The sequence below is a fragment of the Idiotropiscis lumnitzeri genome, chromosome 4 (assembly GCF_059441095.1).
Source record: "Idiotropiscis lumnitzeri isolate Australia: NSW breed Sydney's pygmy pipehorse chromosome 4, RoL_Ilum_1.0, whole genome shotgun sequence".
NCBI classification, from domain to species: Eukaryota; Metazoa; Chordata; class Actinopteri; order Syngnathiformes; family Syngnathidae; genus Idiotropiscis; species Idiotropiscis lumnitzeri.
Window position 1 is genome coordinate 5172035 of NC_142394.1, and position 14116 is coordinate 5186150.

Consider the following 14116-nt stretch of genomic DNA (forward strand, 5'->3'; position numbering starts at 1 on the left):
ATTCCGCCCGGCTTCCCATATTCCTCTTCTCAGTGGGTGTTAATTACATGGATTGAAATATTATTATAGCATCCAACTGATGCTAGCTATTGTTGATTATGAGGCACGATGCCTTTGTAAGTGAATGTTGACAGATGGACAGCACCACCTGTACCATCTCATTTTGTCCAAACAATAGTTTGTCTGTTACTTCCCAACCCTGCATCTTGTTTTTGATTATGTAATACGAGATCACAAACGAGTTGAGACAAATTCAGCATCGCTTCTGCTCGTGACAGCCAAATGGTGCACTAAACGGCCAAATGGTGCAATGAATCAACAATCAGATGCAGTTGATAGACATTTTTATGTTCAGTGATATTCTTACATTATAATTAGTGATTTTAATTGGTGTGGTCCTGACATGAGCCCCAGAGGTTGTTGTTTGGTGCTCATTTTTTCCCGACCCACCGACTTCATGAATAAACTTGGAGACTTGCGTCACATGTGAGCAAGGTTTATGGTTAATGTGTGTAAATATTTCATTTTAACAAAACTGAATGAACTTTTTTCTATATTTTTTTAAACCAGTTTTCACTTTTTTGTCTAATTACAACCACATACCACCGCTACACAATGGCGGCTTATTAAAACAATACATTTTACTGTTATATAAAAGAAAAAAAAACATTAAATTCATGAATTCATCATAACCCAACTCATTTGCATGGGATGTTCAAAAAAGTAATTGCCCACTTCTGACTTCCAGTATGGGACCCTGTGATCAGCGATCTGAGTGTAATTCTCTACTAGGGCAGCGCTCGGGTGGCCAACCTCTTTTTTGCGCGATGCACTACAAGGATACATTTTGACCAACTGTTGGTGCGGCACGGAGATGGACAGCAAGCTGCTGCTGGCCTTCTACCACTCGTCCATCGAGAGCCTGCTGACCTACTGTGTCTCCACCTGGTACGGCAGCTGCACTGAGGCAGACAGAGTGAGGCTCCAGAGGACAGTCAAAACAGCGCAGAGGATTATTCGCTGCCCTCTCCCCTACCTGTCGGACATCTACACCACCCGGTGCCTCAGCAGAGCTCACGAGATTATCAAAGACAATACTCCCCGGAGCTCAAACCTCTTCGACCTGCTGCCAGGTCTCAAGCAAAGACAAACAGACTGAATAATAGTTTCTTTCCGAGAGTCATCTCCATGCTGAAGTCTTGCACACAACGACCCTTACCTTGTAGAACTTGTTCAGTGGTTGAGGCTCAACTTCTTAATAAAAGTGCGACAAGCAGGACTGTACATGAATATCAAGGCCTCATCTGGCTTTCATTTTGAGGTTTGCTTTCGGTAGCAATCGTTGTGGTGGGGGACTTGACATCGAATTGATGCTGCATACAGTAGCCTGACTGCAGTCAAGCTGATTGACTGAGTTGTATTATTTTAATTAGCAAAAGTGTGGTGATAGATTGAACTGGAGAACATTATTCAATTTAAACTGATCATTAGCACAGGCACTTATGTGCCCCCCTGTTTATTATGCCCATCCTTAGTAACAACATTTACATGTGAATACACAAGCAAATCTTATGTGTATACTTCTGCATGGTTTCAGAACTACAATCATTCTCACCTGCGACTTTTAGGTGTGAAACACCAAGATGTTAGATAAAGCAATGCACCATACTCTTGTGTGCATGTGTGTAAAGGTGTAATAACATGATAATGAATAGTAAATGTCAAGAACAATTATCAGTAACTACATATTTATGAACCCCAGTAAAATGAGTCTTGTTGTTAATGCCTGAGTTTTTCCAGTCAAAATTATTTCACCAATCAAGGTTCACCACATGGGTGGCTGTTAATCTTGGCTGGGTCTTTGGAGAGCAATCATAATACTTCTCATTAACTATTTATCAAAGATCCTCAGCACAGACGCTGACTTTGTAATTCAGTCTGAATCAAAGACTGCATCATATCTAATTATCACAGACTATAGGCTTGTCATTGTATTAGCCTGCAATCATTAATTATTCAAAGATGCAATTTCTAATGAGTTGTTACTACAGACATACGCATGATGACACCAGAAATGGAGGAGGATTTTGAAATAATTGCATGTAATTTTGTTGCACGAACGTAAACTTTTTGGGGAGTGTGAAACACACGCCTTGGCAGTAATTCCTTTTGTCATAATAAAGAGATTCAGCAATCACAAAGGCAGCAGACAAACTCAATTATAAAAGCAATTGAAATGCTTTGGACTATAGAATGGTCTATGAAAAGCTGAGGTGCTTGGATCAGTGCAGCGTCTGCAGATTATTTCACATTGTTTGGAACATCAAACAAACACAGGGAGGTCTCACAAAAGAGCCTCTTTACCAAACACACCATCACAACAAGAGATGCTCTGCATCGGTAGAGGAGAGGATATCATCAGATTGGGGGAAACAAATGTTTTCATAACTAAAATGGTGGAGTAAAAATGCCAGCTGATTATAAAAGAAAAAAAAATGCAGAAATTTCTACGAGAGTCAGCGACAACTAGAAAAGCGTTCTTTTAAACCATTTAAGATTTTGCACCCACATTTTGACAGTGAAGGTGCTCCTTTGGAGAAGGCATGCACAAGTGATAATGGCACCCGAGTGACATTTACTGTCTCTCTCGACCCATTCCTGTCGCCACATTTGACCTCAATACAAAGTTACATCTACGACCCTCCTCCCCCAACTAACGCAGGTGAAATTGGACTCTCAAGTAAACCTTGTCTTCCACCATCACGATACTTATTCATCATTCTGTCAGCGTGTTTAAGGAATCAAGATAGCTTTCGACCTGCATGGGCACGAGCTCACTATCGCCTTGATCACAGCATCACCTGCCTACTCTGTGTGTATATGTGCGTGCCTGCGCACGAGCGTGTGTCTCAGCATGTGCGGCTGTGTTGGGCACCCACCTCAACAAAATGTAATTTATTTCCCGCCACATTGGCAAAGCTCCCCTCCTCCTGTCAGCTTGCCAGGCTCCCAGTGGAGGTTGACAGGCCGGCTGCCAGCACTGGCCATTTCAAATAGTTAAAGGGACACGTGTGTCACATTCCCCATGATCATGCTGACATTGTCAAACTGACATCCCTTTAACAAGACTCCTCTAACTAACTCACTGTCTTATCAGGGGAAGGAGTGGAGTTGAGTCCGGGGACTAAAAAGCTGGAGACTGTCAGTCACAAAAAGTGGAAGCACACACGGTGGCAGTAACTTAACACCTTTGATGAAACTGACTCAGCCACTGGCTGCAGGCCAGCCATCTCTTATTGACAATGGGCTTCATGAGACACACAATATGCGCTTTTGTAATCTCTCAGTGCCTTACTCAAGCTACAAAGTAGCTCTTGGTTTGTATGCAGCTTTCTAATACGCACACATCAGTGGCAATCCGTGTATTTCACATGTCGGCCTTCAGTGAAGTCCTACTTAGTCCGGCTTGAAGTGAGAAGGCTCACTGTAACCAACTTGTGATCTGATTGGCTATTGCAACCGTCTATCAACTGTAAACCCACCCTCTCTCCCACAGAAGAGATACCCGCACGATTGTATCTGAAGGCCTCGGACAAACAGTGCATGCTACTGGTACTATGAAATCTGCCAGGCAACACGAGCTCGTTGTATTCTGATTGGATAAAAACTCTCACCTAAAAATACAACACTAGGATATATGACAATGTGAAGAATATGATGATGATTGCTTGATTATGTTGGGCCAGCAGAGAAAGCCTTGACCGACCACCATTGGTACATATATTATTTGTAGTTTGAGACATTGTCTATCATTCATTAAAAATTAATTGATCATTAAATTGTGCGGGTGCACCAAAGAAAGTGACTAATGAGCATCTAGCACAGACCGGGGCAAACTGAGAAACATAATCTCTGATTGGCCCTCACAGTGACCATGAAGTCAAAATTAAAAAAAAAAAAACATGTGTTGCTTCTATTTTGAAAGTTGTGCTTTTATTTTATGATCATGTGTGGATGTGCTTAAAATACACCTCTACAATTTTTCCAAAACAGAGTCAAGCAAAAATGAGAATAGTAGTCTGATTCGAGCAATGGGGGAGGGAAGAGTACCAAGATGATTTGGCTTGATTATACTGTACATAAATTAATTTCATATAGACCATATGTATTGGGTGTTTAAGTCATTACTTTGTCATCACTGTCAATAAAATGTTACTTCCGTTATATATTTGGTAGTCCTGGCCAGGAACGGCCAATAAATTGTAAATTAGTGCACAGAATTAATATTGTCATCTTGAATGTGTAAAGATTTATTTAATTTTTTTTCTTATAATTTTGTTTGATTTAGAATTTGTATTTGCTAATATTAACACTATATCCCAGCTACACATCTAAACATTTTATTGAAACAATACAATATGTTTTTTCTAAATACATTAAACATAATAAACAACAAAGTTAGGGTTAGCATGATGGCTTGGCCGCAACAAGTGTTCCAGCTTTGCAAAATTAATTGCCCTCCCCTGCAATAGCGTGTCAACATAATTAAAAACCGTAAAGTGCTTTTAAGCTCAGACATAGATTGCTAGTATATGTTGCGGCAAACTTTTGAAACCTCACAAACCGAAATAGACATTGTAGTGCCTTAAACTTATTACACTGTTTTATCAATTTTTTATCCCAATTATAGTCACGGGGAGCTGGAGTATTTACCAACTGACTTTAAGATAAAGGCAGTCTATGCCATCAGACTGGAATGGTATGGAAACCATGTTGACTGGACTGAAGTGGCGGTAAGTACTGTAAATCATTACAGTGTCAGATACTGTAACTAATTCAACTCACCAGAAAACATCTAAACAACAAAATAACATTTTCTCACAAACATGTGAGATGTCTGATGCATATGCAGTACGAAAAAGTCATTGGAAAGGTTCAGTCTTGCTGTTTTCATGAGAGCCATCTGTGGACCTTTTCTGGGTAATGAATCGATAAATGAATCACTTTTAGTACACGTCCCATTTTCTATTGACATGAACACAATTCAATTTCACTCAAAGACACATGAACTGTATGACTGAAGGACCTACTTGACTCTCTTACGACTAACTTCACGTCCAATGTTCAAAGTCATTTGGGAATTCCCATTGAGAACATGTGCTCTAAAGTGCGAGTGCATGGATTATTTACAGAAACCTTCCTGTTCTGGGATCACAATGCACTACACTTAAAAGGAGTATACTGTATGTGTTTTTTTTTTTTTGACTGAGTGAATCGCTTTAATATTCCGCCACTTCTGTCAGAAATGCTCACATCAGCCATTGCACTCTCTCTGACTGAGAAAAATTCCGCAATATATCTGTACAAACACATCCCTGTAATTCTTTTTCCTGTCATGCAAAAACTGCACACTGGCTTGACAGGTCCTCGATGTATCTGTGTGCAGTGGGCTGGGCTGGACGCTGTTTGCTTGGCACTCTGTTTATGCCACTGGCAAATTTTTCTTATTCTTGGCAAAGGTTTTGTAAGAAACGTGTGCAATACTTGCAGTAATGGCTGCTCAGCAATGTACGTCTGCAGCACATCCTTTTTTCAAGAGGAAAAAAAAAACACTGCGGTATTTACTGTTACTCGTTTGACCTAATGGTGTCATTATTATCAAAAGGTATGCAGCTGGTTTCCTTAACTGTGTGATTAATTCATGAATGCATCATTAATGCAGGAATGTCTGGGGGCAATGGCAACAGCTCGGTCAATGTGAAATGAAATACAAGAGAAGGTTGTTAAATATCGCGCAAGCTTACACACAAAGAAAATCTCTGGGCTAAAAAAAAATAGGGCTACATTGATCACATGCACTTGTTTTGCAAGGAACAACCATGATTGCTGGCCCAATGAAGGGACACTTTCAATATAAACCAATGACCTCTCTCTACTCTCGCTCGTAATCCACTTCATTCACTTTTTTCATTGGCCACAGACTTTACATTATTTTGATTCTTGATTGGATTTAATCTCCCTTTTTCTTCCCTTTCACTCTATTAATCGAATCCACTCACCCACCTCCTCCCCCTCTCTGAGACGTGAGAGACAATCACTACACCAAACCCTGAGAGCCAGCAGTAGAATAAGTAAGGTAAAAGCATTAGCACATTATAATAGCGAGCAGCTGCTTTAAAGTCAACATAGCCATAGGGGATGTTGTCGCTTTTCTGCAGTGACCCGCAAATACATTTTGAGTAGGGGCAGAGTTGGAAAATGTAAAGCTGAAATGATTTGTGATGCACTCGCACAGAGGAACCTTCATGAATATCCCCAATTGCACGCATCCGCTGCTGTGTACCGGCACCCTGCTGTTTGATAGTGATGCACACACTTGCAAGAAGCATCAAATGTTGGATCCTGATTGAGATTATTCAACGTGCTAAGCTGCTTACAGTATACGGTATCTCAACCCCCAGACAAGGTCGGTGTTGAACAGCATGAAGGAAGCCTTGCTGTTTTGGTGTGAGGTTGGGGGTTGACAAAACCTGTGCCTTCTGCGGTATTTATCAATTCCTGTACTCTGCCCTAGTTAAACTCTCTTCCTTGTGATCGCGGCTAGTCCATACTCCTTATCTTTACTCTGGTGGTGAGTCTAGGAACTGCAGATCTGAGAGAGCTGAAGCCCAGTGTGCGTGTTTGTTTTTAAAGACAAGATTCAGACAACGAAGACAAAAAGACAGCAACAGAGGAGAAAAGGGTCAATGTGCAAGCGGGAGAACGAGGAGGCAGCATGTCAGCCTCTGATAAGGGCATTAGTCTGCCTCCTGTGGGTCAATGTGGGAGACCAGCAGTTGCACAACCATGCAGATCTGCGCGTGCACACACACACATACACACGCACACACACACGCACACCCCCACACGCACGCACACACGCGTACACAAGTTCTGACTCGGGGGTTGAAGTCAAGGCGCTTGCCATGCGTTCATGGACCTTGCTGGAATAGAAAGTGACCTTTTCCCAAAAAGTTGTGACCATACTGTGTTAAAGCTAATGTCGTCAAAAATAAAATCATAAATTGTATCCAAATTATTTTTCTATTTATAGTAAGTACCTTGAGGTTGTAAAAAACAGCATTATATTTAACGTCACATGTTGCAAATGTATATTATATATAATGGATATAACGTAATAAGTTGTCTGGCGTCGTTGCAAACATTTTGTTTCCTGGTTACCAGCTCAACTTTATTTTTGGAGCACTTTAAAAACAACAATCGCTGCCTACAAAGTGTTATACAAGGAGTGAAAATTAGACAAATACAAAGACATGAAATACAAATATGAAAACAAAGACAATTAAAACAATAAATTACTAACGCAAAAAGGCAGTTCATTTATTAATTTTCTTCATTCTACTAGAAGCACAGCTTTTTTACGGTGATTTTGGTGGGAAGTATAATACATGGGTTTGAGGTATTAATGAGATTTTACCATAGTTAAACAATAATACTTTATTTGCAATAAAGAATTTCAGAATGAATGCAACTGGATAATTTTCGGTGGCGCACTTGAGGCTCTCTCACGACACACTAAGGTTTATACTCGTTGGGAATCACTGGTCTACAAATGAACCGCTGATGTTCTAAATGCACACAGCTCTTTTTCACGAAAAATGAATCACTCTCTTGTGTTGTGCGCAGATCGAGTGCAAAGATATGTGGCAACGCTGTTGCCTCTCAAGGGAATTTTTCTCTTTCATGTCAGACATGGGATCCATCTTAAATGGAGCGAGGCCTTTTATTTGCCGAGCTAATTGTCACACGTGGAGCCAACTCTAAACAATGCTCCAGATCTCGTATGCCTAAGCGAGTGCTTGAAGGACACCTAATCTGTGCATTTTATGTTATAATCTTGCACAGCAGCAGTGTGCTTAATCGGCGGCATCTTGATGGCCAAATCTAAATTATGGATTACTTTCACAACTGTTTGCAATGTTGTCACACGTGCCACGGCAAGCCTACTGCAGCTATGTCTACACACAGATGATACATTGACGGCAAATGGAAAGGGTTGGAAAAGAGAGGAAGGTGCCCATTTGCAGAAAAGCACACCAGAGGACACAAGACAAGATCAATGCAACAGAATAACAGAGAGCCATCTTGGAAAAATAAAATGAAACGGACAGATATTTGTCTGTGAAATCTTACACTTATTACAGTTGGCTCGAGGCTGGAGGAAAGAGGAGGAGCGTGAGCGTGGGCTGTGGCAGATGGATGACGAGGTACCAGGAGGCTTTGGGCAGAAACCTCCAGAGCCTTTCTAAGCTGGTTAGTCAGAGCGGAATGGCCACACAAGACTCCGTGAAGCGCGACGAGTCAAAGGGTATAAAATACCTGACCACGAGGGAACAGGAGGAGTCGAGGGAGGCAATTTTCTATTGCTGCATTAAGGAATGAAAACGGAATGTTCTGCAGCAAGAACATATGATGAGGATAACAGGCTTTAGATCAGATGTCAAATTATTGACAGGATCTGCTCCAGTCTTTCATTCAAAAATCATTTCACAGTCTGCTGATGTAAAACTCTAAGACTAGATACGAAAACATGAACTGTACTTTGACATTCTGTGACATTTAAAGCACAGGGCACTATGTTTATTGTGCAACACATTGACTGGATGTCTGCCTCACTCTGCATTGCATGCACAAACTGAGAGTGACTGACATAAAAGACCATGTCGAATGATGGCTGACAGGGCCGTGCCTCAATCTCCTGTGCCTTATGCGGAGCCAAAAGGTGGCCGACTGCGTGGGTGTGACTCAGTACAGTGTTCATTTCTTCTTGACAGCGTATACCTTCTAAAAAATTACAGCCCCCACTGGCCAAAGTTAGTCCTGTTTGGGCCCTCTCGTCTAATACTTGCTGGATAATGACCTCATTATGATCACGTGTCTTCGACTTGTCAATCCTGGGCCGCAAAAGTTGTTCTTGCCTGGGGCAAAATGAGGAAACAAAAGTACATTATACTCTGAAGTAAAATAGTCACAGAAGTCAGTATTTCTTTTCAAGCACAACATGCCACAGGCATGGCTTATTTTGTGCGTTATATGCACATTACTTGCACATTGGAAATTTCCCTATCATTGGACCAATAAACGTTAACTTAATAGGGCAGGTTAGTCTGAACCAAGAAAAAAAGTAACCAGCTCAATTAGTAGATGAATCTCAGTGGTGGACGGTCAAGGCCTTCTCTGCTGGCCTAACATAATCACAAAATCGTGATCAGATTAATGATAAAAGTTTACCATCTATCAATATCAATCTCTCTCTCACTCTATATATATATACATATATATATATACTGTATTTTCCGGACCATAGGGCACACTTTAAAATCCCAAGTCTTCCCCAAAACAAGCGAGGCGCCTTGTAAAGCGACGCGCCCATTATATGGGCTGAGCATCACTCGCGACCATCAACCCTTTTACTCATTGGGCTGTTCAGAGTGCATGTTAGCACACCCTGCTGGTCAAAGTCTGACTCATCTATACTTCGAATTGACGGTGACTTATACATTATGTGACTATGGTGTTTGGGTGATGGTGTCGGAGAAAGCTGGACAAAAGGGCAGCTGTCCACAATGTTGTAGTCTGTCTTATCATTTATGTTATTGCAAGCAAGAAACGTTCCAGGTTTAGACAACAGACTGCAAAAAGCCCAAAGCACAACAGCACATCTCTCTAAACAGCCATGTGATTGGCTGAGTCTGAGTGGCTCCCAAGAAGCCATTGCTATAATCTTTTTGTGTTATTTTTATTTCTTTTCGGTATATTGATGGCATGAGAGATACATGTTTTGTGTTAATCTCATTTCTTTGTTTCATTGTTTGCTTGTAAACTGAGTTTTTTTTTGGTTTTGATTTGAAACCGTGACTCTAAGGAGTGTGGTGACCATTGAAGTCCCTTCCCTGACGTTGTCTTGTAGATGTATTGCTATGAGACCTCTTATTGGTTAGAGTCAGCGTTATTGGCAGTGATTCCTTATAGTCTAAGGACATCTGTCATTGACTTGGGATGATACATCTGGCAGTGATCCTTAAGGGATAGAATCCTGGTGAGCTGGCTACAGTTAGCGTGAGCTCGCACCTTGTAGTGTGGCGCACCTAGTATATTATTATATTATATATATATATATATATATATATATATATATATATATACATTATATATGGAAATAGCACCTTCAACTGGCACCCTTTGATACAGCGCGTCTTATGGCCGTAAAAATACGGTATTATTATTATTATTGTTTTTTTTTTTTTCTCATGTCAAAAAAGCTGACGATACATGTTAGTCTACTTGAGGTTGTGCAATCGCTCACAATCTGGCCGGAGTGTGCATTAGGCTAATGACTAATGAACGCTCTTGATGTCAAGTATTTTTTAACACTTTTATTACCTATACTGTATTTCCATAGTCAAATGAATATATTCATGTATGTGCATATGCATATTCAGTCTCAGTTGGAGGACATACATCTGCATTAAAATGCACTTGGTCAGGCACCCAATATGTTAACGAAGGAAAGGGGCACACCAGACCTGTGATGCTCTTCTTCTCGTACAAAAAGTGCCAATAAGCGGGAATTACATTAAAGCATGAATTGAAATGTCAGGCTTGTAAAATTGTGGCAAAACTATTAACATGCAGCTCTGCAAAAACACTGGGGATAATAACCATGGAGAAGCATGGACTTTCAAAATTAAAAGGAGATTAGAAGAACTTGCGCTACAAAGTCAAGCAACATTTTGGTGCAAATGGATGAGGAATGAACTCTAACAGAATAAATCATGAGATTATATTTTATATTTAAATATATTTGTTTTTACATCTATGAAATCTTTCAACTATTGTTGTCGTTATCATTTATTGTAAGGGAGAAAGCTAAGCAAATGTATGTGCGCACATAGTCTGTAGTGTTCTTTTTTCTTTTTTTTCAATTGACTCTGCAAAAGTCAGTTCTGCCCCAGCCGCAGAATACAATACAATTTTATTTATACAGCGCATTTCACAACAGCTGAACCTGTGACAAAGCGCAACGTGCGTACCACCTTTTCGCAACCTTCAAATGTGCTACCACGTAATCAGTAGGCTAGACACACATTAGTTAATTAATTAGTCCATAGAAAATTGTCAGTTAAATACAGGAATGATGTAAGTAGAACAAAAAGCGGGCTTTATCTCAAACAAACATTTCCTTGTAATAAACAGTTTGTTCCCAAGAAGACAGAAGGAAGAACACAAATTGAAGACGTCCTCCACTGTTTTTCTTTGTCCATGACAGCCCTGTTTCCGGGTACCACGGGCAAAACCGAATAGTTGTGTGACAACACGGGGCAACGAGATGTACAAACGTGACATGCTGTGAGTGCCCTGAATGTCCGGTCAGACGTGAGAATATTAATCTCAAAACATTTGCTGTTGCAGTCTTAATGCAAATTTGAAACCTAGTCAATTGTAGTAAAACGGGATGCACACAACTAAACCTGACAATACCCAATAAGGCGTACCAAAATTTGGATGTGCGCTCTGATGGGATGGGAATCTTAAGTATTTACTATTTCCATGTGTTTAATTAACCTACAACGCAACACTTTTAAAGCTATGCCATGTGTGTTCAATTAACCAATGAGAGGGCAGAGAAAGGGAGAGACAGATAGAGAGAGAGGGGGGGAGAGAGAGAGAGAGAGACATTTCCTGGCAAGGTGAGTGCACTGTGCAATGTGTATGTGAATAATGGGCCCTTCTATAGCCATCCATCCATTATCCGATCCGCTTCACCTCACGAGGGTTGCCGGGGTGCTGGAGCCTATCCCAGCTGTCTTCGGCCAGAAGGTGGGGTGCACCCTGAATCGGTTGCAAGCCAATCACAGGGCAAACGAATACAAACAACCATTCACTCACAACCATACCAAGGGGCAATTTTGAGATTTCCTTTCAATTAACCGACCATGCATGTTTTTGGAATGTAGGAGGAAACTGGAGTACCCAGAGATAACCCAGGCAGGCACTGTTTGTTAAATTGTATACATCTTGAACCATTTTGATTGTTTTCTTTATGATCCACTGGTCAGGGTAAAAAGGTAAAATCATATAAACTTGATACTTCTTCTCAACAGTAGTTAGTAAACAGTAGTGATGGAAAACGAAGCTTCAAAGATGCTTCATGAACAAGTTGCTTTATTTTTGGACTCCTTTAGATGGGCGTGTTGGTTTAAGAAATGGAAAGTCAGTGTACTTTCAGCCCTATGTGGAACAGAGTGCCATTTGGAGAAGTCAAAAAAATATAACCACTGGTTCATGATGCAACTTGAAGTTTCATTTTCTCATCACTAGCTTTAGCCTTTTGGAAAATTTGTACAGGTAGCTATTCAGAGATAGTAATGCTGGGTATCTGAATGTTATTTACATGAGAGGTATTGATAGTCCCTGCAATGTTGATATACGAAAATGACACAAGCAGATGGCAAGTCACATATCCATTCATTATCTGTACCAATCCTCCTCACAAGGGCCGCGGGGGGTGCTGGAGCCAATCCCAGTTATCTTCGGGCAGGAGGCAGGGGACGCCCTGAACAGGTTGCCAGCCAATCGCAGGGCACGCAGAGACGAACAACAATCCGCGCTCACACTCATACCTAGGGGCAATTTAGAGTGTTCAATCGGCCTGCCATGCATGTTTTTGGAATGTGGGAGGAAACCGGAGTACCCGGAGGAAACCCACGCAGGCACGGGGAGAACATGCAAACTCCATACTGGAAGGCCGGAGCCGGAATCGAACCCACGACCTCCGCATTGTGAGGCCATCGTGCTAACCAGTCGGGCCACTGTGCCGCCCCAATCACATGTCCCATTCTTTAAATATATTGTACACTATACAAGTAGTAAAATATGACTGATGACAAATGGGAAAGCAAACTACAGTGGGTTGTGTAACATTCAATTTCTTGGCACAGAACACATGCAGGGAATGTTTGTTTCACTTGTTTGCAAAACTGTCCAAACAATATTGCGTAAAAGTCATTTCTGGCTATCCAAAGTAACTGGAAGCTGTTATTGTTACCAAAGGAGCTGCACCCAAAAATTGACTATGCCTTGGTGTGTATGTTTTTGCAACAATGAAATGCAGACCTATGTAATTTAAAGAACCCATATGAATAAAAACAGTGATGGATTTGTGTTACAACCCAATATAAGATAGTGGTTACATTAGTGGACCAACAAATATACATGAACATGTCTGTCCATATGTTTATGTACAACATTTGTTTTAATACAGAGTGTCAAGTGAAAACCTCTGTCATTTTAGTAAAAAAAAAAAAAAAAAAGCAAGTATAGTTGCAACAAATCCCGTTATTGAAATTGAAATTCCTGCCACTTATGAAATAATATGACTATTTTTTTTCCAGAATAGTACTGACCGGTCAATCAAATGTCTTTAGCCTTCTACGGAGAGCAAAGCTTCTCATAATAAAAATTGTCCTTTGTCTATTGGCGTTATGTGAATTATGTGCCGCCCATGATGAATGCCTCATACAATATTAGCTGGAGTCAACAGGGCAGACTGCTGCGGATGCAAATTGATGCTTTTGGCAGCGCACAGCAGGATCTTTAAACCAGTAATGCATTATACTACACGCATGAGAGCATCCATTCAAAGTGCCACTGAACAAGCGATGAAGATAATCACTACTGTAAACGATTGTGTGTAGTCGTCAAAACATAACCAGCCATTATATTAATACTTGTTTAATGTTTGCAGTTTGAGAATTACAGTACCAGTTTAGTGAGAACCACAATATGATTTATGTAATAGATGTAATATTTATAGTTGATTGGTACAATAATCATCTCAATAAAGTCTTTGCAATCAGTTATTGAATATGAACAGCAGCAATGCGATGTGACTTTAAACAGTACCAATATGAAAATAATTATTGGTGTGTCATATGCGTAACAACTCAGGTTCTTTTTGCTGTAATTGAAAGAGACAAGTAAAGAAAATGGATGGATGGAGCTCATGATTCTTAAAGGGCTCTTGTGCACTGAACTCACACAAGCAAGCGGTTAT

At 40.6% G+C, this 14116-nt stretch overlaps 1 protein-coding gene across 1 annotated transcript in view; it reads right to left on the bottom strand.

Moving 5' to 3' along the window:
• tenm1 (teneurin transmembrane protein 1) overlaps window positions 1-14116 on the bottom strand; it is a 214355-nt gene that overhangs the window by 43853 nt on the left and 156386 nt on the right. The window lies entirely within an intron of this gene.